This window comes from Hemicordylus capensis, chromosome 6, assembly GCF_027244095.1.
Source record: "Hemicordylus capensis ecotype Gifberg chromosome 6, rHemCap1.1.pri, whole genome shotgun sequence".
Classification (NCBI taxonomy): Eukaryota; Metazoa; Chordata; class Lepidosauria; order Squamata; family Cordylidae; genus Hemicordylus; species Hemicordylus capensis.
The window spans coordinates 77,920,442-77,948,175 of record NC_069662.1 but is presented as its reverse complement, the minus strand read 5'-3'; positions in this window follow the sequence as shown (position 1 = coordinate 77,948,175).

Here is a 27,734-nt window from a genome sequence, read left to right as displayed (position 1 = left end):
AGGAGGGGGGGGTGGAAGTGTGAATTGGCCATAAGTGCTGGCTGTTATGTAGAGAATACACCAAGCAGAGTAATGTAGTGGTTATGAATGTGAACCTAAAATCTCACCATGGTCAAGAATTCGCTAGATGGATGGCCTTTTAGGGAAATCACTGTTCCCTTGGTGTCAGACCTGCCATCTGGGATATAGAGAGAACTGTGATTTTTATAGGGCTGTTGTAAGAATTACCAAGGAAGCATGTGAAGTGCTTTGAGCGCTTCAAATACGCAATATAATAAATAGTATTCTGTATTTGTGAAATGCCTGTATGATGACAGGCAGGTGTGTGACTGGAGAACTTGTATATGGAAGAGATCACTTATGGGAGAGCATTATGCTTGTATGCACACTTCTCGTATCGAGCATTATAGCATCCCATAGAACTCATTGGGAACCATTTAGAACAGAATCTGACCCTCTCTGCAGTGTGTCACTTCTTCATCTGTATAACCTAGTCCCAGATTCTGTTTCATGCAAGAGCACAACCATATCTCAAAAACTATCTTTTAGATCGATATGATTAAAAAATCTAGCAGTAAACATCAGCTGAAATACAAGTGAAATGCTCCACAGCTGACTTTAAGTGGATCAGCTTTCAGCTATGACTCAGACAAAGCTGCAGTGCAGTAGTGAGAAATCTTTGCGAATTTAGATCCGCAGCAAGGATCTAACACGGCAGAATTGGGTTCAACATTTCTCACCTAGCTTTCAAAGTACAAGTGTTCAATAATGAGCCAGAGCTAATTGCCAGGGCTCCCATAATTGCACAAAGAACAATGCTGTCTCCTTGGTACACAACAAAAAAAAAAGGGGGGGGGAGCTAAAGTCTGAACACTTGAGAATGAATAGCAAGAGTAATTATTGTCAATTATTGTGGAAGGCTGTTGTAACTTCTGCATTAAGACAGACAGCTGCTTTGAGAGAGATAAACAAAGGACAACACTAATGATACTAAGCCAGACAAAGAGAGAGAGGCTGGAACTGTAATTTTGTTTACAGATATAATCAAACTTCCTTTTAGCCTCCACATCATCCAGTAATATGCCAGATGTCTAGGTCAATATACCATACTAGTGCCTTTATATTTTGTTCATGTTTTCATATAGACTTATAGGCAAGCCTGTGTCATGATCCTAGATCCAGTAAACCACTCTCAACTTGGAGGATAAGATAGAGAGTTCAGGGGATGAGAAAGACTGGGAAAAATCTAGGATCCAGACATTGGGTGGCCCCTTGTCACTAGAACTCCCCACAGAAGAAAGCCCAAGTCAGCATCTCCACCTCAGCCTGAAGATACAGCTGTACCTCATCCTCTAACTCACAGCCATTCCTTGAATAATTGGGCAAGGCCCCTTTGAAGAACAGAGCCTTTCTAAGGAAAGGGGTGGAGCCAATTCACCCTGCCTAGGCAGCCAATATAAGAATAGGGATTGGCCCAGACCGGTCCGGAGGCCATTTAAAAAGCCTCCGGACTGGACCTGGGCTGTCCGGTTCGGGTGGGGGGGTACCTTTAAGAGCAGCGGGAGGGTTTTCTTACCCCTCCCGCCGCTTTCCCCGCTCTGTCGCTGTAATCCTTAGAGTAATTGGGGAGGCAGGACACCTCCCTGCCACCCCTTTCCTGACGTTACTTGTAAAAATTCCCAGGAGTCCTTTGCACCCTACTCTAAGGATTACGGTGACAGAGCGGGAAAGCGGCGGGAGGGGTAAGTAAACCCCCCCGCCGCTCTTAAAGGTACCCCCCCACCCCACTGCCAGACCGCAGTTGGCGGTTCCATGCACACCCCTATATAAGAACTGTCCATCTGCTGCCAGACTTTGTTGAAACATCAATCACAATCATATTACGGTTAGAGACCAGCATAAAATTGATACAGGTTAAAAATTACATATTATATGATGTTGTTATGAAGATGTGATGGTATATAATTTGACAAATCTAAAATTAAGGATGATTGCAATTTAAAAAGGCAAGTTAAAATACATATTAGTACATATCATCAAAAGGCTAAAACTAAGAATGATTGCAGTTTAAAAAGTAAAATAGATAGAATATACTCGTTAAAACTAAATAAGCTAAAAAGCTAAAATTACTAAAGCTAAAATAAATGAAATAATGATAATATGATACAGTTTCTACTATAGAAATGCCCAGAAAAAATAAAAGGGGAGCATACAATTGTAAAAGTCCAGATTTAAAATTATTGAAAAATTTATTTAAAAAATTATTTTAAAAATTCTAAAATTAAAATTATAAAAAAGAGGGGAGAAAGGAAAACAATGTAATGTAGTAAAATACAATAAAATGCAGTACAATGCAATAAAACAATAGGTATGGAGGCATGGGCAAGGTCAAGGTCAATCCAAAGTCATCAAGAATCGGTTTAAGGGGCCTCACAGCCTATCATCCTTCGACAGATGCTGATTGCAGCCACACAGAACTTGGCAACGCTATGTGTAATGGCAGGGTTAGAGTCAGAAAGCCAGAGAAAACTGTAGAATTGTCTCGAACATCCCGGGAACTTGCTTAGCAATGGGAGAATAGAGGCGACACGAATGTCTCTATAAAACAGGCAGTATAGAAGGACATGCTCAATAGTTTCGATCTGTTCTGAGCCACAGGGACACACAGGCTCTGCAAGTGGGATCTTTCTGTAATGGCCCTCTAGCACTGCTGAAGGGACACCACGGCAGTGAGCCAAAGTGAACGCCCTTCTGTGGTTTGGGACCTCCAGATATGCAGCAGGAGAGGCAGTATATCTAAGCTCCTCACTGATATAAAGTTTTGAGACACTACTGAGGTCCGTTTGGTGCTCAGTGTCTGTAATGCACTGCTTAATAGTTGCTTTTGCCTGATCGTAGCCCATGTTGAGAAGCGACAGTGGGGAGAGGCCCAGGGAAGCTAATTTCACCTCAATTGCCTGAGCCCAACTAGATTGATAATCATCATGCAGGGTTAGAGGGGCAAGACCAATTGGGCAAAAGGATCGTCTAAGCTAATAAGAGAGAGTAGCCATCTACACCCTAGCTTCAAGCTTGATCTGGCCTGTCTCCAGGAGTAGGGTGGCACTGGAGACACATCTTGGTACATGGAGCGCTGCCCTCAAGAACATGGATTGTATACATTCCAGGCTCACAGTACTGGGAAAAAGACCCTTTGAGTGCCATAGAGTAGGTGAGCTAATGACTTGGCTTGAAACAGTTCAAGAGCTGCGGGAAAGTAGTGACCTCCTCTTCTACACATAAATTGAAGAATGGCGGAGGAGCTTCTCTGTGCATTTAAGGCCACATGTTCTCCATGGGCTATTCTAGAGCCATTGGAATGAAAGACTATACCCAGGTACTTAAAATGAGCCACTTATTTGATCTTATGTCCCTCAATCCTCCAAGAGTGGATCTTGGGCCTCCTAGCAAAGGCCATGATTTTAGTTTTGTGATAATTGATTTCCAAACAATTTTCCTTACAGTGCAACATCAGGGCCCTCAATGCTTTCTGAGGCCAATGGGAGTCCTTGAGAGGATGGCTGCATCATCTGCATATAGTAGGGTGGCTATATGTCTCCCTGTGAGCTTTGTGGGGTGAAAATCAGTATTGCTGAGCTGGGCCACCATTGAGTTGAAATTGAATAGGAGCGGGGCCAAGATGCATCCTTGCTTGATGCCCTTAGAACAGCACTTGTAAAGTGACCTTGTGGACTACATCTCACCTTGAGTGAAGTGTCTAGGTGCAGAGTTCGAATGAGATACAGCAGGCGCCAGTCAATGGTGGAGGCGTACAGCTTCTCCCATAATTTGACACGTGAGATGGAGTTAAATGCTGCCTTGAGATCAATAAAGGCAGCATATAGAGAAGTCATCCAGACTTTGTTGAAACAGCAGCATTGTTCTGTGCTGCATTACCCAGCTCTGTTATTTTCCTTGGTGTCTGCTGAGGTTCTGGCTCTAAGAGCTGTCCATGGTCTGGTGCATTTATGGAGACCCTGACTCAGCTGGCAACAGGATAGCCTGCTAACTTTGATTTCAAAATTCTGGTACTTGTGTGGGACTTGGCAGATGCTGGCAGGTTGAAGGGTAGGAGATACATGTTGTTGTACACTGCCCAGATACCTGTTCTCAGAGCCACTGGATGGGCTGGTATAAAATGTAACAAATAAATAAATAATAGGTGGACCATGGATTTTGGTGAAACAACTTGGTCTTCTCATTTTCTTGAAAGTTGTTTTCCTCATCACTTTGTGACGCCTTGATCTACTCAACTTAGCTGCTGTTTTAAGTACCTGTCTGTGCTACAAGTTTATTGGTTTCTGAAACTAGGATCCAAATATTCAATTTCATGGAGAAACACAGTTCTACCCAGTAACTTCTAGCCCTTGCATCTGGAAAGTTCTGGGCAATTAGGCTGGGATCCAAAAAGCTGCTTCGGCTCAAGCAGGGAGTTTGCACTACCCCAGTTAAATGTGACTTATTTTTTCCCTTTTAACAGCTAATACATGTGCCATCTTACAAACTGTGTTTTGAAAAACACCTCAGTCTCAAAGGAAATTTGCTGTGCATCATGGAGGACTGCTATTCAAGAAGAAGGCTAAATGTTCTTTGGGATCACAAACTAGTTTGATGATTCTTTGCCTCTTGGCCTGCACTTGCCTTTGAAGTGTATATACTTTAAATATAATAATGGAAGCCTTTACTAAAAACAACAAAATATTTACATAAGAGAAATTGATATTTACTGCATTGTACAAATATTTAACTGCTAGTAGGTGAGACCCATCATGGAGAAGGCAATGTCATTTTGCCTAGATTACCCTGATAGGGGAATTCAAGCAATTGAATATATGTAATAGAGTTTTTCATTAATTTGCTTGCAAAAGGGAAGTAAAAACAGTTTGCCATTTGTAAGATTTCAATTTCAAACAGTATTCATTTAATTGAATAATTAGCATATATTTGATAAATTTGAATCAAAGTAAATGTAAATCTGAGAAATATCTGCTTATCTTGAGCACAATGTTATTTGGGAATTATTGACCAATTGTGTTAAAAATCTGTTGAGAACAATAACAGTTAAAATATGGTTGTATTCTGCATTTCTTCTAAAAATATATATTTTAAAAAAATCTTCCCCCCACCATATTTTGGTGTAAAAAGTAGGGTATTCAACTAATTTCCGTGGCAGGATTGTTCATGCAAAATTTGGTATCTATAGATAATTGGGAAGTATGATATTCAGAATATCTTCTAAAAAATACATTTTTTTAAAAAATCCACCAAGTTTATTCCAATATATAAAGTTGTGTATTCAGCTAATTTCAGTGGCAGGGTTGTGTATGCAAATTTTGGTACTTCATACAAACAAAATTCTTCAAAATATATGAATAGATTCTAAAAACCGAATTAATATGCATGCTATTTAACTAAGAAAACTGAAGAATAAGGAAGTAGAGGGGAGTAGAGTCTGAAATTTATTTTTGCAGAGGAGATCAAATCAGTTCTCAGGTGGAGCAGTGTATCTGGATCTCAGCTACAAATCTGGCTTTCTCTCCCTCGCCACCCACCACCCACTGTTTTTGCCCCTGCATTCTAGACCAATATTTGTGAGGAAAAGATGGGCCTGGAACACCAATGAGAGTATGTGTTGTTAAATTGTATTTTCTTGTTTTAATCCCACTGTTGTAAACCTCTTGAGGCTGTGTTGCTGATAAAACAGGATAAAGGTGTATTAAGTAAATAATGGAAGCAGTTGGGAGGAGGAGATTCAGAACAAAAAATCGTGAGAGGGTGAAGAGTTAAGCACCTCTCCCCTGACTTCTCTGCTTCAAAAACTGTCCTCTCCCAGGGATGCTTTAGAGCACAGAAATGGTTGTTGAGCTAACATTGGATAGGATGTAATGTATAGTTTGGCCTTCAGACCATTCTTCCTTTCCTTTATTGTTCTCTCTCATGCCTTCACAAGGATAACTATTTAGAAACTCTGAAGACAGAGACAGCTGTCTTTTCTAGAGAGATGTAGGAATACACAGAGTCATTTTGAGATAAAAAAAAGAATCCTCAAATTAGCTCAGAAAAGTTGCCAAAATTAACAATCAGAGAAAAACCAGTGCCAGTTTTAAAGGGCAGGCATCCAGGGCAGATGGTGGTTTGGGGCCAACAATACTCAAGTCATTCTGCTGCAGAATAGCAGTGAGATTCAGTATTACAAAAGCTGAAGAGAGATCAAAATGTAGGCGATGGTCTTCAAAAAGGGAGGAAAAATGAGGCCACTGCACACATTGGCCACAATCCAACATAAGTACACTTAAGCTCATTGAAATTAGTGAACTGAGGTGGGCTTAACTCTGCATTGGATCACAGCTACTGGATTCACATTTTGAAACTGGGTCCTGTTTGCACTAATAAAATTGTGTTTATGCTAGAGATAGTTTTATGTACATAGCACAAGTGCAATTTAACTTGGCACACATATCTGAAGGCTCAACAAACCAGTCAAAGGGGAAGGGTGAACTGCATTGGATCAGAAAATATCAGATACAAACAACACAGGGAGTGCTACAACAAACTGACAAAAAGGCTACTCCTAGAAAGGGACAATCTATATATCTGTAGTAAAGTTAAAAAAAAAAAAATTACATACTACAACATTGTGATGAAAAAAAAATGAGAATTATTTAAATATTACAAAATGAGAAAACAGTCATTGTAAAATCAATGCTTTCAAATAGGGATGTGCAGAATGTTTTGAGCTAGAAACATTTTAACTTGAAATGGGCCATTTCAGGTGTTTTGAGATAGAAACAGAACACCCTTCAAATGAAGGTCCTGTTTCAAACTAAGGACAGAATAACCCCATTCTGAGTTGGAACGTTTTGAATGTTCTGAGAGCAAATTTTGGAGTTGTGTTTTCCCCTTGCTGACTGGTTTTGACACTCACTTCCAATTGGCTTCTGATCTCCTTGCTTCTTGGTTGGCTTGTTATTGATTTGGGCAATCTGGTGATTTTTAATAAAAAATTTAATTATCTGGGATAATATAGCTCAAAATTTTGACCCAGATAATAATTCAAAAACATATTTAAAAATCATCTGTTTGCCTGATTGTTTTGTGGGTTAGGTGGTAGGTAGATTGGGTCATGCCCTGCCACTCAACCCACTTTGGTTTCCCTAGTTTCAAGTTCCCCATTGTTCCCTATGGGTGATTTGAGATTTTTTCTCAAATTTCTGATTTAATTCATCAAACCGGCTGGCTATGGTCAGCCATTTAGATGAATCACCTTGATTATTTTGCAATTTGATCTGAGGTAATCAAATCAAATAGCAAAAAAAAAAAAAAAAAAAGATTTGTGCACACCACTAACTGCCATTTCCTCTAGTCTTCACAACTGAAGACACCTTGCTTCTCCAGAGATTATTAACATTCAAGAATTAACAGTTACAATACAAGGAGCTTCAGATACCATCAGACATCTTGTAGTTAACACATACTAACAACAATAAGGTTCTTCTTCCCATCTTTGCTGGTAAAAGCCTAGCCTACGTTTTCTGTTTGGTGGGTGCACACACATAGGAACAAAGAAAGAGCCTTGCTTGATTAGATTAGTGTCCTAATCCAGTTTCCTGTTTTGAACAGTGAGCAGCCAGATATCTCTAAGAGACTCCCAACAGAGTATGAAGGCAACAGCTGCCCCCCTACCATTGTTTGTCGTTGGTCTCTAGCATTCAGAAATACACTGTCTCTGAACATGGAGGTTTCATTTAACTATCATAGCTAATCGTCATTAACAGACCTATCTTCTATGAAGCTGTCAAATCTTTTAAAAAGGATACCTAAATTTAGCAGCAGATTATTGGGATGACTTTGACCACCCATCTCTGCCACCATCCCCATTCCTCCTCTTCCCACACTCAATTGATTTGAAAAGGAAGAGGGGGATGCCATGGAAGAGAAAGTGAAGGAGAGGAAAGTGGTGGGGAAATGTTCTACTGCGCAAGCATTCTTTGCTCAGCTTTGCTTCTATAGGAAGCCAGAGGTCCTATTCAGATATCATGTCAAACCTCAGGTAAAGGTAGCTGAGGTAAGTGTTTCTGATTGTCTGAATGCATGAAGCTGCAGATCCATGTGCGGGAGCCAGGTGAGTGAGTGCCGAGCCAGCAGCTGCACCACCACCGTGCAGCCAAGCTGCCGAGAGAAGCCCTTCTGCAGCTTCCAGGAGCAGTACTAGACCAGTCAGCTGCCATCACATTCTCATAAGTTCTTAAAGGTGTCTCACTCTTGCCGCCCCACCCTCCAGTACCACCTGCCCTCACCAGCTGCCCTAAACTTTATTCCCTTTATTACATGCAACTTTTAAACATACAGATAGCCGCTTGAACCAGTGAACCGGTTTGCGCCGGATTGCGGACCAGAGGATTGGTCCAAGTTTGGTCCAAATTCAGACCAAACTGTGGAAAACGGTCCATGCACATCCCTAGGGTGCATGGGTTGTTGTTGTTGTTGTTGTTGTTTTTAAAGCACAGCATTAGTGTGTGGAAGAAGTTGCCTGCCTACACTTTTACAGCTGAAACTGCTTCCCATCCATTCCCCCTCCCACCCTCGCATAGGTTCATTCTGATCTTAGCGCCCAAATAGGAGAAACAGATCTGGAGAGAAGCCATTTTGGGAGAGGAATGTGCAGGTGGGGGAAGAATTCAGCACTGCCCATGCTGTGTTTTATTATTAGTATTTATAATGTTTATATAGTACTTTTCAGGTTAAAAACAATGAGAAGATCGTTCCCTATCCCAAAAGTGATTATACTCTTAAAAGACACATAAGGAAGAGCCTAGCAACAACCACTAGACAAGTGCTAGCCTGGGTTGAACAGGGACAGTTGCTCTCCCCTGCTAAATATAAGAAAGTCATCACTTTAAAAAGTGCCTCTTTGCTTGGTTGGTAGGGGACAAATATTCTATCTCATTTTATAGGACTTTGGGATGCCCTGCATACACATGGGTTGTGCCACCATGGTGTTTGACTCAGAAAGTTCCTTCAAAACCAGCCCACTGAAGGATTCAGCCTCAAAGCACAGAGAAGTGAAATGGTTTCCCTTACATTCCCCTTCTTCTCCCACCTGTGTGTCAAGCTGTATCCAGTCACAATATCTTACTCCAAATACACTTACTTAGATTTTCATTACAAAGGAAAAGTCACCAGTTGGGACCAGTATTGCTTTTTGATTCATTAAAAACACCACCCAGCTTGGAAACCCAATGAAAATAAAAGGCCAACATCAAAGCAGAACAAGACATACTGTATATCTTTAAAGAAAGCCTCATTTATAAACCCTTGGAGAGAGAAATATGCACATACAAAACCAGCAGTTTAAAAGCATAATTTCCTAGAGGATTGTCTTTCAAAAGTCCTCTCTCACAGAGCCCCTGACTATATGTGCTGACCTTTGGTTGTTTCATCATATGTATTCAAAACACATTCTTTTTGATCTGTTATTTTAAAAATTTGAGATAATTGGTCTGCTTGAGAAAAAGACTGCGCTTTGGAAGATATGTATGCATTCAAGAAAATGGAATGACAAGAAGCAGGTGCTTAATCTTAAAAAAACCAAATTAAATGTAGAATAGATCTCATGTGGCCCTTTCTATTGCATTTGATTGGTTTCTGATTATTACATCAGAAATTTAATAAATGGATGTAATAAATTGATTATTAAAGAAGGGGGGAGCTAATGTGTTTTGCTTTAATTTTATTTTGGAAATAAGCATAACTGGATTGCAACAATAACAAAAGCTAAGTTTCAAAATAAGAGTTGTTTAAGTGCACCTCTATATGGTTGCAGTCACTTTTGTGTGGTATCAAGTGTGTCTTGTCATTACTGGAGATTCATTTTCCAATTAGGTTAGTAAGTTACTAACAGAAAGAGCAGTTGGGGAGGGGAGGCAATCCATGCATAGGCAGGCCACAGCATGTTGTAGTACTCCAGGACAGAATCAAGATGGCCTGTGGGCCTGGCTATGGCACAGCATCAGACCTACAGTTCTGCGTGCCTTTCCCATGTTGCCAGTGATGTAGGGAGGGCATAGGTGGCCCATGTCCAGGCTGCCCCCCCCCATCCCGGTGGTGGCTGTGCCTCCCCTGAAGTGCCCTCCCCGCGGTGCCCCTTCTGTCCCGCCTTGCATGCACAGTGGCAGCAACCTCCCTGATGGAGCCACCCAGGATAGGCTGCCCTGCCCTTGCCATTCAGCTGTCCACAGTGTACCTGTGAGACAGGAGAGAAGGGGCACTGCGGGGAGTCCTACCCCAAGCTGTTCTATCAGGAATGCACTGCAGTGCACTACAGGAGAGAAGGGGCGCCACAAGGGAGGGTGCCGCACGGGAGGGCACCGCACAGGGGGGCTGCCACCAACTGCCTGACAGGGCGAGTGTAGTGTCTCCTGGTGGCGGCCTCAGCAGCAGCAGCAGCTACTCATGGATTCTTGGAACCCATGCGCACAATTACAGCTCTGCCCCTACATGCTGCAATGCTGCCTGCCTCTTGGCTCATTAGACTACAGGTAAAAATTCACCAAGGCATGAGATGGTGGTAGGGCTTGTGCATGTGTCATTATACTGTGCATTTGAGTTCCTCTATGTCAGCTATTAGCTAACACAGGCATGGGCATTAGCACACCTGCCAAGATAATTGACCTTCACTGAGGTAGATTTTGATAGCGACAAGGACAGTGAAATTCCAGCGGACAAGGATATATGGCAACTTTTGAAAAGGTCCTGAAAGACTAGTTTTTCACCCAAGCTTTTAAACTTGATTGTGCTTTTAAATTGTGTTAAGGTTTTTATTTTTGTCTTAATTTGGTTTATGTTGTTGTAAACTGCCCAGAGATAGAAGTTTGTAGTGGTCTACAAATTTGTTTAGGTAAGTAAATAAGTAGAGAAAACACTGCCGCTCCATTTCAATACTTACATTACATTACATTACATTACATTACATACATACATACATACTTGGTTAGTTAGTTGGTTAGTTGGTTGGTTGGTTGGCTGGTTGTGTTCTATCTCTAAATCCAAACCTCATTACAAAATACAACCATGAAGCAAACAAGAGGTGACAATAATATTATGGACTCAGTCCCTAATTAGTTACTTTTCTTTACCTGTGTGGGAAATGGTGTGCTCTACAGAAACTTTAAAACTGGGTGGTTGGAATATGACAATTTACAAAATTATGCATAGTGTAGAGTGACTCTCTCCCCCCTCCCTCCCTCTCTCCCCCTACCCACAAAGAAACTGATTCAGGACAGACAAAAGAGTGTGCTTCTTCACACAAGGACTACACAAGGACTGGCATTCACTACCACAAGATGTGGTGGCGCCCACTAGCTTAGAAGATTTTCAAAAAGTCATGGAGGACAGGTCTTTCAAAGGGTATTAACCCATCACAGCTAAATGGAAACTACAGGTTCCTCTCAATACTTGTTTCTGAGGGTTAGGAACAAACAGCAAGAGAGGGTTGTTGCCTTCCTGCCCTGCTGTGGGTTGACTAAAAGTATCTGGCTGGGCACTTGTGAGAAACAGGCTGTTTTGGGCTAGATGGGCCATTGGCCTGACCTAGCCAGGCTCTTCTTATGTTTCTATGGTTGCAAGAAGAAGGGCTGCCTCTTCGTGGCTGCTGAAGTATGGTGTCACTGTCCATATGGAGATCATTTCGTAGCCTTATTGTGAAAAGAGCTGCTTCAGGGATTGTTTCTAAGTAATACTAGGAAGTATGCTAGAGGTTTATAAACAAAACCCCTGTATTATTTAGCATTTGCTTGGAATGGTAGATGAGCTGATTCAGTCCATATCCACTCCTGCGACACAGCCTACACAATCAAGAAGGGGGCGTGCTGAGAGTGCACACATCCTGACATCTTTCCAAGATGTCTTGATATCTTCCCAGTTTATTCCTTTTATCACGTGTTTGTGTTGGGGGAGGGCATCATTTGAACCACCACTCTTTATGTGATCGGATAATAGTTCATAATATCCCCCACAAAATAAAAGAACACTCCAAGAGGATGTTAGGATGTCTGGGAAAGACATCAAAATGTGCCTGTTTTTTTGCATATCTCCTGGACTGGTTTGTAGCAGCAGTGGAGGGGTAGTATCGCCTGGATCAGTCCCTTCTTGTTCCATGATATGCATTTTCCTTTAAGCATGTTACCAGAAAGGAACACACTGAATGTGCATTTGTATGCACTGGTTTATAGAAACCCCCTGCAGAGTCTGAGGTGTTCTGAAGTTGCCTTTACTCTTTGTGACCAGTGTGGCAGTGTTTTGAGTCCCAGGAAAGTTAAGGATAGATATTCAGTTTACACAAATCTTCTCCACAGAGGAATCCTCACTGGTGCCACTTGCACTCCCCAAATTTCCACTAGGTTTTAGATTTCCAGTTGATGACATTCTTGCGCCTTGACATTTCCTGTCTTCATGTCATAAATCTCTGCAGAGAATGAAATAGTAGCCGTGACTCTCCTGGTGTGAAAGTTTGTTTTGCCGGCAGAACCTTTTCATTTGTTGTTGGAATGTGTTCAGCATGGTGTCGCCAAAAAGAACAGCTTGATTTGCTCTCAGAATACCTTCTGTGTAAATGTGCCACTGATTGATGGTTCTGAGAAACATCCTATTCAAATGCACATCCTGTAGCCTTTTTAAAAAATGTAGTTCTGCACAAGTGAAAACTCATGATTGTTACTGGTCTCTTTTGTCTGCTTCCATGACACTTTCCTTGGATACATGCTTTTGGCTCTTTTAAAGCCACATGGTACTTATAACACTTTCCTTTATGGCTGGTGTCAGAGACAGCCAGGGTTGGGCCATGGTCATGGCCCAGTTCCAATAAGCACTGTACTGCTGCTACCAACTTGGCTCACAGTGCCTAGAACCACCTGACCAGGCATTGTATCAAGTAGGAATGTGCCCCAAAGTCCTCTGTGACTCTTCAGTGGACTCTGGAGTACTTTTTATATCCTCCTTTCTTCCATTTGTATGAGCTATATCCATGATGCTTCTCTGATCAAAGTAAACCCCTTTGCAGCTGCTTTATTTTTAAAAAGTTGGGAGATCAATCACAAATATCTTAATGTAACATTTTGCTTGGTCTTCAGAGCAGAACGATACATAATAAGAAATGTGGAACAATTACCAAAATCTTCTCCCTTCATAATATGTAGCACAACTTACCTGCTATCTTGACATGTTTACAAAGTCTGTGAGTTTCCCTGCCACTGCTTCACATCATTGGCTTCCACTGGAAAACAGCATAGGATCCCATCAGATAACATTTTCACCAGCTGGCCTTCCACATGTGATAAAGTTTTGAGCACACTGTGAGTGCACGTCTCCCTCCAGTGTACTATTCCTTCATCATGTCAGAGATGCAAGCTCCAGAAGGAATCAACTCTCTGCATCTGCAACCCTATTGACCACTAGGGGTATTGACCACTAGGGAACCCTCTCTATTTCCCCCATTTGTCTCTGCTCTGAGTCCCCAATTGGTAGACAGATATTCCCAGGTTTCATTCTATCACCTGAGAGAGACATCCTACTTCCTCCCCAGCACCATGAGGTAGCTGGCTGCAGTCTAAATTTGTATTTAAATTTGTCTTTTAACTATCTAAATTTGTATTTTCCAGTAAACTCCTTTACACTGAAGCATGTCTCCTGATATTCCTGATGAGCCGTACATTTCCTTCATGTGAGCCATTCTGCTGCAGTCGGGGACAGTTAGTTAAACCATCTCTCCAACAAATCACATGAGGGCAGAGTTCATCTGAATTACTTCTTTCGTAAGGAGTAGTAGTAGTAGTAGTAGTAAAAGTTGTGGTAAAAAGGACTCAGCATGGGTTGCCATTTTCAGTGGCAACCCTGCGCTCCTTATTATATGTCGTTCTGTTCATAATGTATAAAACCAGTGAGTTGGCCAGAAATATAGGTGCTCCTGAGGAATATGGTCTAAAACTTGAGAGGAACCATCTTCTTCATTCCTCAAGTGATCTAATAAAATAAAATAAAATAAAATAATAATATCCTATGAATTCTTCTATGATTAGCCTCTTTTTTTGGAGGGGGGTAATGTTTGTCTTTTTATAGACCAATGGATGATGTACTGCACAAGAGGACAAGGATGGCTTTAACACTGCCGTGTGTGTGTGTGTAAACACCTGTGATGGGGCTGCATCTCAGGGCATCAACACTTAGTTGTAAAGGCTCTGTGTAGGCAGTTGTGCAACATAATACCCATTATATTCAAGGGATGTAACACAACTACGTGGACAAAGCCCTTAGTGTTGAGCACTGCTGCCCTGCAGCACAGCCCCATCACAGGTGTTTACGTGCGCATAGGGGTGTCCCTTGTGCAGTATATCAGCCAATGATTTTTGTTGGAGATGAAGCTCCTGCAGGGCATCGACTCTTAGCACCAGCAAGCTTATTGACCACTAGGGGCATTTGTGGTAGAAACAGTCAGTAAAGGCATTCCCTCTCTGACCAAGCTTTCTCTACTTTGCTTCCCCTTGGTAATCCTATAGTCTCAGGTTTCATTCTCTCCCTTGGAGAGAAAGACTTCTTTCTTCTCTCTCCACCTCTTCCTGTATATAGCGAGCAATGAGGCATGTAGGTCTCAGTTTATCGCCCTGAAGGATTTCCTAAATAAACTTCTTTATTTGGAACTTTAACTCCATGTCTCCGGACAATATTAATTAGCAATGCCCGCTTACCTGTGCACTTCTGCTGTAGCTGAGGCAGATAAAGAAAATTCTCCCGAGCTCTCTAACAATTTTGCAGCTGTCTCCCTTCCCCCAGTTCCAGCTTAGAACAAAACAGTGGATTTACACTTTTGAACTGTGAGAATTTGGCCTCTTAACAAGTTTCAGTCTCTGGAGCTCACATTTCCAGAGGTCACTTAGCAATTACAGTGCCATGCCCACAGTGTACCTTGAGAATGAGCAACTTGGAACTCTTGGAAGACTCAGCAACACACAAGAGCGGTAGCTGTTCTGTCTGCTTTCCATCTGCTGTCCTTGGAGACAGCATGTCTAGCTACTGAGTCTCTTCCAGAGCATAAGGCAACACATCTCCCTTTTCATCAGGCAGCAATGGTCTGGGTTGTGTGTTTTTCTGATTCCATGAGTTCTGCTATGACATGCTAATGGTATCTGACACAGAGCTCACTAGCACGTTTGCTTATGTCTCTCCATGGAAAGGGGTTCATGCGAAATCTTTTGTTGCTGAAGTGGGATGCTTTGCGATTATGGCTGGATGGTCAAATAATAATTGTTGTCTGAGTGGCACCAGTTTGAACTGGATTCAGTGCCAACATTAGTCATGTTTGCACTTTCAAAGTGCACTAACTGAATGTGTGGAGTGGAAAGGACATTCAGTGTGAAGGTGAGGTCTGAACAATGTCTTATGCATGTCCAGAATTATACAGGGGGGTTGTTGTAAGCACAATTGTCAAATGGGCCATCTGGATCTTATAGCTGAAGCTCTGGGGATGTTTCTGATTAAAGGCAAGAGTTGGTGTTAGAATATTATTTGCATTAGCCCTCAAACAGCCAAAAAGCACGGTTGGTTTGCACAGACAGCAGTTAGTTACATGCCTTACCAATGAAGCTTGCAGCTGTTGGTGGATAGCCCCACGCCTTTAGGATATTTTATGGTGGCACTGCTTATAGGAATGTCCCAACGGGGAGCGGAAACCAAGGCCGCAAGCCAGATGTCTTTAGAATGTAAATGGGAAATGGAATCAAATCGGAATCTTTGGCGTTAAAGTAACACTTTAGCTTGTATGCGATGCGCAGATGCGGAAGTTGTTTACTCAAGGGTATAAAAAGTGGGGTGCCCTGCCAGACTAGGCAGGCGGCCACACCCTAGATGGGGCCAGGGGCAATCTGCATATTATTCAGCTTCAGGTTATTCAGGTGGGGAAATCAGCTCTGCCACTCATCTGGCTGACGGCAGGGGATCGGCTCAACGGAAGCCAGGTGAGTGGCGGAGCTAATCCCCCACCACAGGGAGTGCTGGGCAGTGTACTGCTGCTCGAGCAGCTTGTAGGTGCTGCTGGAGTGAAGTACCTACTAATTTATGCTGAAAGGTGCCTTTTGCTGCAGCCCCCAGTGGCACCAGCACCAGCCACTACTGGCATAGGCTTACCAGATACCATGTAAGCTTTAATTGTTTTAAATCCAAGTACCCTGTGATCTGTAGCCAAACTACAGGTGAAACTCAGAAAATTAGAATATCGTGCAAAAGTCCATTAATTTCAGTAATGCAAATTAAAAGGTGAAACTGATATATGAGACAGACGCATTACATGCAAAGCGAGATAAGTCAAGCCTTAATTTGTTATAATTGTGATGATCATGGCGTACAGCTCATGAAAACCCCAAATCCACAATCTCAGAAAATTAGAATATTACATGGAACCAAGAAGACAAGGATTGAAGAATAGAACAATATCAGACCTCTGAAAAGTATACAGTGTACTGTGCTTGATTGGCCAGCAAACTCGCCTGACCTGACCCCATAGAGAATCTATGGGACATTGCCAAGAGAAGGATGAGAGACATGAGACCAAACAATGCAGAATTGCTGAAGGCCGCTAATGAAGCATCCTGGTCTTCCATAATACCTCATCAGTGCCACAGGCTGATAGCTTCCATGCCACGCCGCATTGAAGCAGTAATTGCTGCAAAAGGGGCCCAAACCAAGTACTGAATACATATGCATGCTTATACTTTTCAGAGGTCCGATATTGTTCTATTCTTCAATCCTTGTCTTCTTGGTTCCGTGTAATATTCTAATTTTCTGGGATTGTGGATTTGGGGTTTTCATGAGCTGTACGCCATGATCATCACAATTATAACAAATTAAGGCTTGACTTATCTCGCTTTGCATGTAATGCGTCTGTCTCATATATCAGTTTCACCTTTTAATTTGCATTACTGAAATTAATGGACTTTTGCACGATATTCTAATTTTCCGAGTTTCACCTGTAATTGACCTATGCACAGATTTACCATGAGGCAGAGTGAGGCAGCTACTTTAGGGAGCAAATTAGGGGTGCTGGTAAAGGACTGCAAATTTAAAGTTATTTATTTTTTGTCATATTTTTCCCTCTTCAGGGGGATTTTACACCCGGATTCCAAGATGTCTTGATAGACCTTTGATCACAAATTAGAGAAACCAAATTATTTTTGTTGTTGAGACAAATATTTGGAGCCATATTTGGAGAAGGCATCAGGCAGAAATGCCACACTCACCCAAAAGCTTGGTCCACTGAGGGATCCCCCCCACCCCCCACACACAGTCTTCAGCGAAAGCCAAATATTTTAACAGAAGATGTATTTACTGAAATGTGTTAATGTTGTGTTTCCCAAACTTGGGATGGCAAAGGTGCAAATATTTTTAGGGGCACACATTTTCGTTTTCATTTTGGTTTCATTTTGAGTTCGAAACAAAATGCAAAATGCTTGAAATGTTTCATCAAAACAGCAGCCAATGATGTTTTGTGTGTTTTGAGCGCCATTGTGTGTCAAAATGTTGTGTGTGTTTTGAGCGCCATTTTGGAGGGCTGTTGTTCTGGGGAGAGCTGGTCTACTGATTGGGGTCGGGGAGTAGACCAGGCCTCCACTCTGGAATTAGTGCATCAGCCTAACTCGGAGGGCTGGTCTACCTGCTGCATGAGGTGGGTTGAGTAGGCCTCCACTCTGGACTTAGCATGTCGGCCCGCCTCAGAGGGCTGATCTACTAGATTTTGCAAATCCCTACTTTTTTCCTGACTTTAAATGAGAGGCATATTTCACTCTTACACTCAAAAGGTTGATTTTCTGCACAAGAAAGAGTGAGAACTTCAAGCTTGGAAGAGTCCATCCTTTTTATTTCTGAGGGAGTCACTGTTCTGGGTGTGCCTCTTAATTAGAAGGAGGTCATTCCAAAACAGTGACTCATTACAGAGACATAGCTGCTTCCCTCACACATACAAGGAAATCTTAGTAGATTTAACTAAGGTTTATTGAGCAACAACTCCATTTCCCCCTTCTCCTTTCCCTCCCTTTTCTTTTCTAACTCCTCCTCCACACTCTCTACAGGACGCCCCTTGGGACAAATGTCCAAACAAATGAACAAACAAACTGCAAAATATAACTAGATATCATACAACAGGAGGGTAATTCCATTGAGTCTGAATACTCAAATCACAACCAGTGCAGACACAAGGAAAAATTATATGGTCCCAGAGGAGGCTGATTAGGAGGAGGAAAGGCCAGAGCAGTTCCTCCTGCAGAAATGGCAGCCTCATCTGCATGGGCTTCATAGGAGCATTTACTTATTAAATTAGTTTATTCTTATGGCAAACTAGTGTGTCCCAGTATATAATGGGAAAATACTGTGGTAATGTGATGGAAAAAGTTAATCTGACCTTGAAACACGAGAATTGCATTTGAGAGCTGTTAATCGCCTGTCATATTTTAGCCAATAACTACTGTGTGATTAGAAAAATATTCTTGAAAATATAACCCTTGAACGGTGTTTCTTTCTGTTAATGAGACTATAGTCTCAGAAGTGGAGCCTAGTTATGCTTTAATCATTTTACTACAGGTACTTAACTGGAGAAGTTTCTTTCATGGACATTCTTTGTAATTCCATATATGAATGTGTAACCTTAAAGCCTTAATTCTAGGTAATAAAGCATCAGGGTTGGATTCTAGGCATGTTAAAGTCACTGGGAATTTTTTTACTGAGTATATTAATAGAGTGATTTAATACATAATCTGCAATTCATTTTTTCTTTTAGATGTAAATTTTATGTAAATTAAACCTATGAATTAAAAAACAAACAAGAAATGCAATACTCATTCAAGATAAAATTCAAAATCCAGAAGAATAAAGGAAAGAAAGAAAGAAAGATGTGCAAGAATTTTTTATTTAGTTTTCATTTTTAGAAACGGTATTCACTTGGTTCTTCATTTGTTAAATATCACATTCATTTTAGTAATTATTCTATCATTTTCATTATCCCTGTTCATTTTCTCCATTGTTTCCAGCTGCTCTTTTGCCGTCTGTGACTGAGGTATTTATTCTACTTCAAGGGGTCAGACTTGCCTCATTTTAGACAGGAAAGGGGTTCCTGTGAATTAAAAAAAAAAGTCATACAGACTCACAGAGATCACACTGTTACCTATTATTTATTCCTAAACCACAAAATACAAATAATTAAACTATGTGCAACTGGAAAGGCAAGGGAACAGAATGTAGAATGGACTGAAAAATTCTTTCAAGTGAGAAGTTATTGGCTGAGACTTGTTTGTGCACAAAGATAAAGTACAGACCAAGAGGGGAACTTGCTAGTGCTCAGTTTTCAAAGAGAAAGAACTCATACAGGAAAGGAAGCCAAGACAAGCCTTTGCCTCTTTTTATGGAAAGTACTTCCCCCATGCCACTTTAAAAAAGCATCTCCCTACTTTTTCTCACCCTCAGTTAACCTCCAGGTGGGTTGCAAAAATGAATGAATCAAATCAATATATATCTATAGAGAATGCATCCATGCTAGTTCCTAGGTTACTAATGGGGAGGGGGAATTGGACCCCATTAAAAAATAATAATTTGTTGTAAAATGAACATACAGCCCTAAAATAAAGTTGGGTTACTGTTAACATTCTATTCCACTCTTCCTTCAAGCATCTCAGGGCGGCATATAAGACTCTTCATACACACACAATATACTTCTTTGATCATAATAAAGTCGTTCATTCGTTCATTCATTCATTCACCTACCTTTTATCCACAAAGCAACCCTGTTAGGGAGGTTAGATAGTAACTAGCTCAATACCACCCAGTGAGCTTCACAGCTGAGAGGAGATTCAAGCCCTGGCCATTCTGCTCCTAATCCTTCATGCTAATCATTATACCACACTGGTTCTCCAGCTTGAGCTTGATGACAGGGAACTCTGGAGTGTCAACAGAAAGGTAAATTGATTAGGTACAGACACATTAAGAAAATGAAAACCTCCTCCAATAATTTAAATACTGGCAACTAACAAGATGATACTTCACATATTATAGTGCTTAAAGCACGTTACATACCTTAACTCAGTAGTCATTCACTCAATAAACTGCCCAGAGCCTTTGGATGGATAGGGTGATATAGAAATGTAATAAATAATTAAATAAAAATAAATAAATTACAACCACCATGTAAAGTAGGCCAGTATGTTTATCTCTGATGGGGTGGAAACTGAGAGATCATAACTTGCTTATTTTATTTATTTTATTTGTTTGTTTGTTCGATTTAATGAGTTCAGGGCGATGATAAGATTTGAACCAGGAACTACACAACTCATAGCTCATGTTTTTAGCTCACATTCCAGTAGGCTTATGAGATCACCCAGCATTCTGTGATGTGTGTATGTGTGCATCTGTGTGTTTGTCCCCCACTATCAACTTCGCAACGCCTGGACCAATGTGAACCAAACCGGGTACAGTTGTAGGGACACATAGGGACACCTTAAGAACGTTGTTTGTGATGATGTCATCCACCCGTCCCCAATCCAAAATGGCGCATGTGTGAACTTTTGAGGCCCAAGAGGGCTAACTTGTGAACCGCCTAACCGATTTGAACCAAATTTGCTACAACTGTAGGGACACATAGGCATGACCAAATGGCATGGTGTGTGATGATGTCATCCACTCCAATTCAAAATGGCGGCCACATGAACATCTGAGGTGCAAGCAGGCTAATTTGTTGCCTGTCTAACTGATTTAAACCAAATTAAGTACAGTTGCAGAGCGTGGCACACAGGGATACCTCAATGGTGTAATTTGTGATGATGTCATTCACACCAATTCAAGATGGCTAATGTGTAAACTTTTGAGGCGCAAGTGGGCAAACGTGTGAACTGCCTAACCAATTTGAACCAAATTTGCTACAGCTGTGGGGACACATAGGGACACTTCAACAACATAGATTGTGATGATGTCATCCAACCCAATTCAAGATGGCGGACACAAACTTTTGAAGCACAAGTACACTAACTTGTGGACAATCTAACTGATTTGAACCAAATTTGCTACAACTGTATGGACACATAGGGATGCCCCAATGATGTAGTTTGTGATGATGTCATCCACACCTATCCAAGATGGTGGATGTGTGAACTTTTGAGGTACAAGTGTACTAACTTGAGGACTGTCTAACCAATTTGGACCAAATTTGGTACAGTTGTAGTGAGTGACACACAGGGACACTTCAGTGGTGCAGTTTGTAATGACATCCATCATCTCAATCCAAAACAGTGGACACATGAATATTTGAGCTGCATGAGATCTAACTTGTGGACCTCGTTTTGAACCAAATTTAGTCCAGTTGTAGAGACAGTGAAAGGAAACTAGGCTAATTAGTTCTTACTAGAACAACTTGTTATTTACTGTACTAAGCTAGTTCTCTGTTGATAGAGTAATACCTGTATTTAAACATCATATTTTCCATTTAAAAAGTGCAGATTGGATCAGGCAAGTTATGCCCTCATCCTCTCTTGAATACAATTCCCACTGCCTTTCCTTTTCAGGCTAGCCATGGTTCAGCATTACACCTACACTTCTATTTATGCTAACAATGGTTAGCTTCAGATTTTGAAGAGGGTGTGCAAACTCTAGTTAAATCCAATCATGGTTCTTCATTCATATTTGCGCAGATATAATGTTGTACAATGGTTAGCTCCAAAAAGGGAGAGCAGGAAGAATTTGAAATGAGAAAGGGAAATTAAGAGAGCATGCAAGTTCACTAGCTTGTTCATGATTTCTCAACCATAGTTAAGAAACTAGGATTGTTATCTCTGCACTGTGTCTAGAGATTAGAGACCAATAGACCTATTTAGAACCTTATTTTGAAAAAGTGAGAGCATGCAAACTGTAAGCATTTAACTGTTTCCCATGTTCCTTTTATTTGACAGTTCATTGGATATTGGTCCTTTTTACGTTACGTTCAACACACATACAATCTGTGGACAGTGTATGTATATTTGTATGCATATACAGTTATTCACATGGTTTGTTCAATGCATGCATAGCAATATACTTCCTACCTGTACCCTGCATTTGAAGGGCCTTGTACCCAGGTTAATTTTTAACATAAATTCATGAACAGTCATCCCTACAAAAACATGTACATGTGTATGAACATCTGAATGTGCATACAATATAATGTCTGAATAGGGCTATTGTATTTCATTTTTCTACCAATGTATAAATCTGACAAAATACTTAAAATGTTTGACTTCCCAGAAAAATACCTCACCTGAACCTCACCTCTCTCTCTGGATCCTGGGGGGAAAGCATTACATTTCATTGAACTGTCCTTTGAAAACTTAGTAGCTGCTTGAGTGCTTTATTGAAACACACCTGTCCGAGCGATTTCCCTCCCACAAAAGAATACCTATACAACCTTACCTCCACAACAAAACTGGCTTACTTAAAAGACAGCAAGTAATGACTACAATCCCAGACGAAGTTCTTTGCAAAGTTTGTAATAATTTAGGGCTGGTTCAAATGGCCATTTCCACTTTTTCTTCCAAATCATTTTTTCTCTAAAGGGTTAGGGTTTTTGAATATTGCTTGAAGGCATTAATTATGGCACAAACTTAATTAAATTTTATTTTTTGACATATAATTTTCTCTTCAGTGAAGCAAACCAAAGTAATGTGAGGCGAGAGATTAAATCGACAGGTCTGTCTACACTACAAAACACCACATACTGCCATCAGGAACCAACTACTACAATGTCAACAGAACAGAGACATAGTATATTCTGTACCATGCAGAATGGCATGGTACAAAACAAGCTGTACTGCACCATCTCAGGACACTAGGGAAGTGGATTCCATGTCTGATTTGCTTCTGTATATTAAAGTGGGTGGTGGGGGCGGGAGCTTTCCTGCATATTGAAAACTCTCATGCCGGAGGCCAGGATCAAGGGTTGCAGTTTAATCTTCCTGCCAGACTTGCTCTCTGCATGCAGGGATATTGGTTTGTTTTAATAATGAAGGATGTTCAGAAGCATTCAGTCATGTATCTCCCTCCCACGTGATTTCTGAAGTGGTCATCTGAAATGAGGTCAATGTTACCACATAACAGCAACTGTTATCGGAAATGCAGGATAAGCATGGACTTCATACATTGTGAGTGCTGTGCCCCACCCCCACCAGCAATAAGCTACTGTGGCAATATGACCATATTGTCATGGTAACGATTAAGAGGTGAAGAGGGATGTATAATATCACACATGAGTTGGAAAGATAAGAGGAAATAATTACTAGTACCCTTATGAACCAGGTTTCTTTTTCATTTCTTCATATTGTATTTATCCAATAGATTATGTGAGGAGATACCGCAACAGGCATTTCTGAAAGGTCTTTGTTGATCCTTCCTGAGGGGTTATGTTTATTGCTATGTGAACAATGAATGAGGGATCGATAATATCACATATGCACTGGAAAGAGAATTGGGAATATTTGTACTTCCACATAAAAGAGACTATGTGGGATAATGATACAATGTTGGATTTAGACCAGAAGTGCTACTAGACTCCATAATTACACAGCAATGTTACAGATTTCCACTAGAGTGCTCAAAATAAGTTGTCACTGGGGACAGAATATTGCACTCAGATCCAGAGGCAAAATAAATTCCAGAGTTCATATAAGAAATGCTCAGTGGAGAAACCTTTGGGCAGATGATATGTATTGCATGCTTATGCACTTAATCTCACAGGAAAGATAAAGACTGAAGAATTGTCATTGTGGATGAAACCAAGGCTGGAATGCCATCCAACAGTCATGTAGAGTGGCCTATCAGGGCAGCGCTGTATTAAAGCAAAATTAAGTAAACTACAGTTTAAGGTCTTGCAATGTGAGGGGCCTCTAAAAAATGGTTTTGTTGGTCAGCTATTGCTGGTAAAACTCTGACAACACCATCCAGAGTTATTTAAATAAATAAACTCCCTGCAAACAACAATGAAAGGGGGAGGGGGGCGCAGAATGAAGTTGGAGATGGCGCAGTCCTGTCATGTTCATCCTCATATGAAAATTATTCGGATGGCATATATAGCACCCCCACTTGGCTGGTAATAGTCAAAAGATTGCAATCTTATGATTATGATACAGTCCATGTGGGGCCTTTGCTGTTTTTCTTCATTTTTCCAATGACTTGCTCTCCAAAAGTTACTAAAGAAAATGTTTTCAGTTTCAGTGTCAAAATTAATAGGATGTACAGTGACGCAGCAGGGAAATGCTTGACCTACAAGCAGAAGGTTGCCAGTTTGAATCCCCGCTGGTACAATATCAGACAGCAGCAAGGCATCATCTCATACTGCATGGGAGGAGGCAATGGTAAACCCCTCTTGTATTCTACCAAAGAAAACCACAGGGCTCTGTGGGTGCAAGGAGTCAAAATTGACTTGATGGCACACTTTACCTTTACAGTTACATTGCAAGTTATATTTCCATTAATTAAGCAGATCTGTGTAACTGTGTTTGTGTTGCCGTAGATACAAAGTTTTTATATCTACTAATTAAGAAAACAGAGATGAAAATATGTTATCCAAAATGATTTTATAATGTAAACAGGCATATTGCAAGACATACGTCTTAGATTATTCTGTTTTTACATCACCATTGTATCTCTACAAATATAAAGTCTTTGTGTTTATATATTCAGTGTCATTTCTGTGAAAATAAGTTCATTTTTTATGGTATGGGGTCTAGGAGGAGGAGGGAAAATCCTCAACTTGCACAGTGAATAAGACTGCGGCAGTCCTGTCAGGGGAGTTAGTGTGAAACTGGGCTGTAAGCATCAGCAAAAACACACATAAAAACAGAACAGCAGCTTCTAACACCTTGGTTCCTCTGAGCCTGGATGTACTTTTCCTCAGGAGGACTATGTACAAATTGCACTGTGGCACAGAACTGTCTTTATAACCTTTTCCTATCATATTTTCACTTGCTATGCAATGTTTGCTTGTGGGTTTCTGGTTGGGAACTTCACTTGTAGCTTGACAAACCTTCATTGACTCAAAAACAAACAAAACCTATGACAAGTTTCTTGCAATTTTTTGGAAGTAACTTCATTTTCCATCAGCCTTTTTCATTTACATCCCCCACCCCATAGAGTTTATTGTACGAGGGGGAAAGCGGAGGTGCACTTTGGAGCCTGGACCTAAAGGCCTTTGGAGCCTGTCCCCTGGAGCCCCCCCCCCCCGCAAGTTAAGCATCATCCCCCTGTGCGTGCACACACACACACCATGACAAACACAATATTTTTGACACATGAGTTCTTGAGGGCACAAAGAGCAACTGAACTAACAAGAATGTAAGAATATAAAACAGGTATGTTTATGCCGATATGCATTAGAAGAACCATTTCAACATGCAACTTAACATATTCCCATCCCGCATTTTTCTTTTCCCACTCCCCCCCTCTGTCTCTAAAGCACCTGGCACAGGTCATAATCACACTCGGACAACTGGCGCAGTGTGGGCTAGCAGTGACCACACCACCCGGGACAGACTAAAGAGGATTTGAGGGGCCCCAGGGGGTGTGGAGGCCCTGGACTTCGGTGCTGAAGCCCAGGGGTAAGAGTGCCACTGGGGGAAAGGGATAAGAATAATGGCTGGCATTCTGTCTAAATTACTCAGTGGAGGTCCATGTACAACCACAAACACGCATCATGACTAACCTGTCCTGTTAATTGCAATGGGACTTCCACCGACTAATTTAGTCAGGATGTCAGCCAATGCATACAATTTAGGAAGAGGAAAGGCTGGGCACACAATTCAGCCAAAATTAAGAAGTTCTAAATACCACTGATTTCAAAAGGAGATATATTAGCATATGCTTACCGTTCTCACTGAAAATAAAGGGACAAGAGTGCTTCATTTTGCCTGGATCAGGCCCATTGATATATATTCCCAAAGAACCTTTGCTGAACAGGCTTGACAGATCATATTTATTAGAAATGTGCATATACCACTTTTCAGCAAAAGTTCACCAAGTGGTTTACATTTTGCTGCATATACTACTTGGTGAGCTTTTGCTGAAAAGCAGTAAAAAAAAAAAAAAGTGGTAGGGGCCGGGCCAGTGTTCCCTGTAACAAGGAATCCCAGATGTTGTTACAGGGAACATTGGTAGGGGCTCACAGTCTAAAAATAAATAGACACCAGCACCAGTAAATGGAAGGATGCTGTGCTGAGGCTGAAGAGGGGCAGTTGCTCTCCCTTGGCTATATGTAAGAGAGCCCCAATTTCAAAAGGTGTCTCCTTTCCCAGTTAGCAAATTCCATCACTATCTCCAAGTCTAAGCTCCAGAACATGATCATGAACAAGTCTGATAAGGTGCCATAACCTGAAGGGGGAATCTCTGGGGATGTACAATACATGTTTGTATTCTGCATGCAGACACCTCTCATTGAGAATTGTCCCATATATGGCTCAAGAAAAATCATTATCCATACTTGATTTTTCCTTATGTACACTTTTTGATTTCTCTTGAAGACATCAGCCTGAACAGAACCAGTGAGGAATAACAACTCATATTCTTTTCATGTCTTTGTGAAGATAAATTTGGCCAAGAGGTTGTGCTATATTTGAAGCGCCATATTCACAGCGACATAAACAATGCATATCTCTAACCTGTGCAGCAAAAATTCTGCATCTTTTTTTTAACATTTCAAAGTTGATAGGTCTTTTACCATAACTATGCAAATATACTCATGAGAGATCTCATGACTTCATTGAGTCTTTCCTGCTCCATCTGGGATGTGTGTGAGAGAGCCTCCCACATGACCTGCAAACTTCCATGTCTATTCAACTACCACTTGAAAAAGACAAAAAAAGTAGGTGCTGCCTTACACCAAGTCAGACCACTGGTCCATCTAGCTCAGTGTTATCTACACTGACTTGCAATGGTGCTTCAGGGTTACAAATAGGTATTTCCCAGCCCTACCTAGAGATGCTAGACACCATGTACATGCAGAACATATGCACCTTTAGGGTTGTGCCGAACCAATCTGTAATCAAACATGTGCATGCATGGAGGCCAAAAATTGCCACCTCTGCAAGGATGGGGGGAGTGCTGCAGAACTGCTGATAAAGGCACATCTTTTGACTTTTTTACTTTTAAAGGCGCCTCTCACTCGCCACGCCCACCACCCTTTACAAAACCATTCTTTTTTACTTCAGAAGCAAAGGGAAATCCTCACTGGTTTCCCCTTTACAACTGCTCGAACCGGTGAACCAATCCGAGCGGGTTCGGTCGGACAGACCAGTCCAGTTGGTCGGTCTGACTGAACTGGTTCACGGACTGTGGCCCAGTCCGAATTTGATTCAAATTCAGAAGGAAACTCTGTTAGATGTTTTTATATAAGAAAATCCCTCTGGGAATTTAAAAGGATTGAGGGGTTCAGAGAAGTTTAGGTTCTTGCTCATTTGTTGCCCACTGCTGGCAAAACTGCTTACTCCTTTGCTGCCTTACTACTGCAAAACTGTGCAAATTGGTGCTGTACACACCCTTAAAGGCCTTTGCTCTCCAGTCAACAGCCATCTCACTCCAGAGGCTAGAAAAGGACTTCTGACAACAATCTCAGCTTTTAAAATGACAGGAGATTGCCGACAGGAACTGGGTGGTAT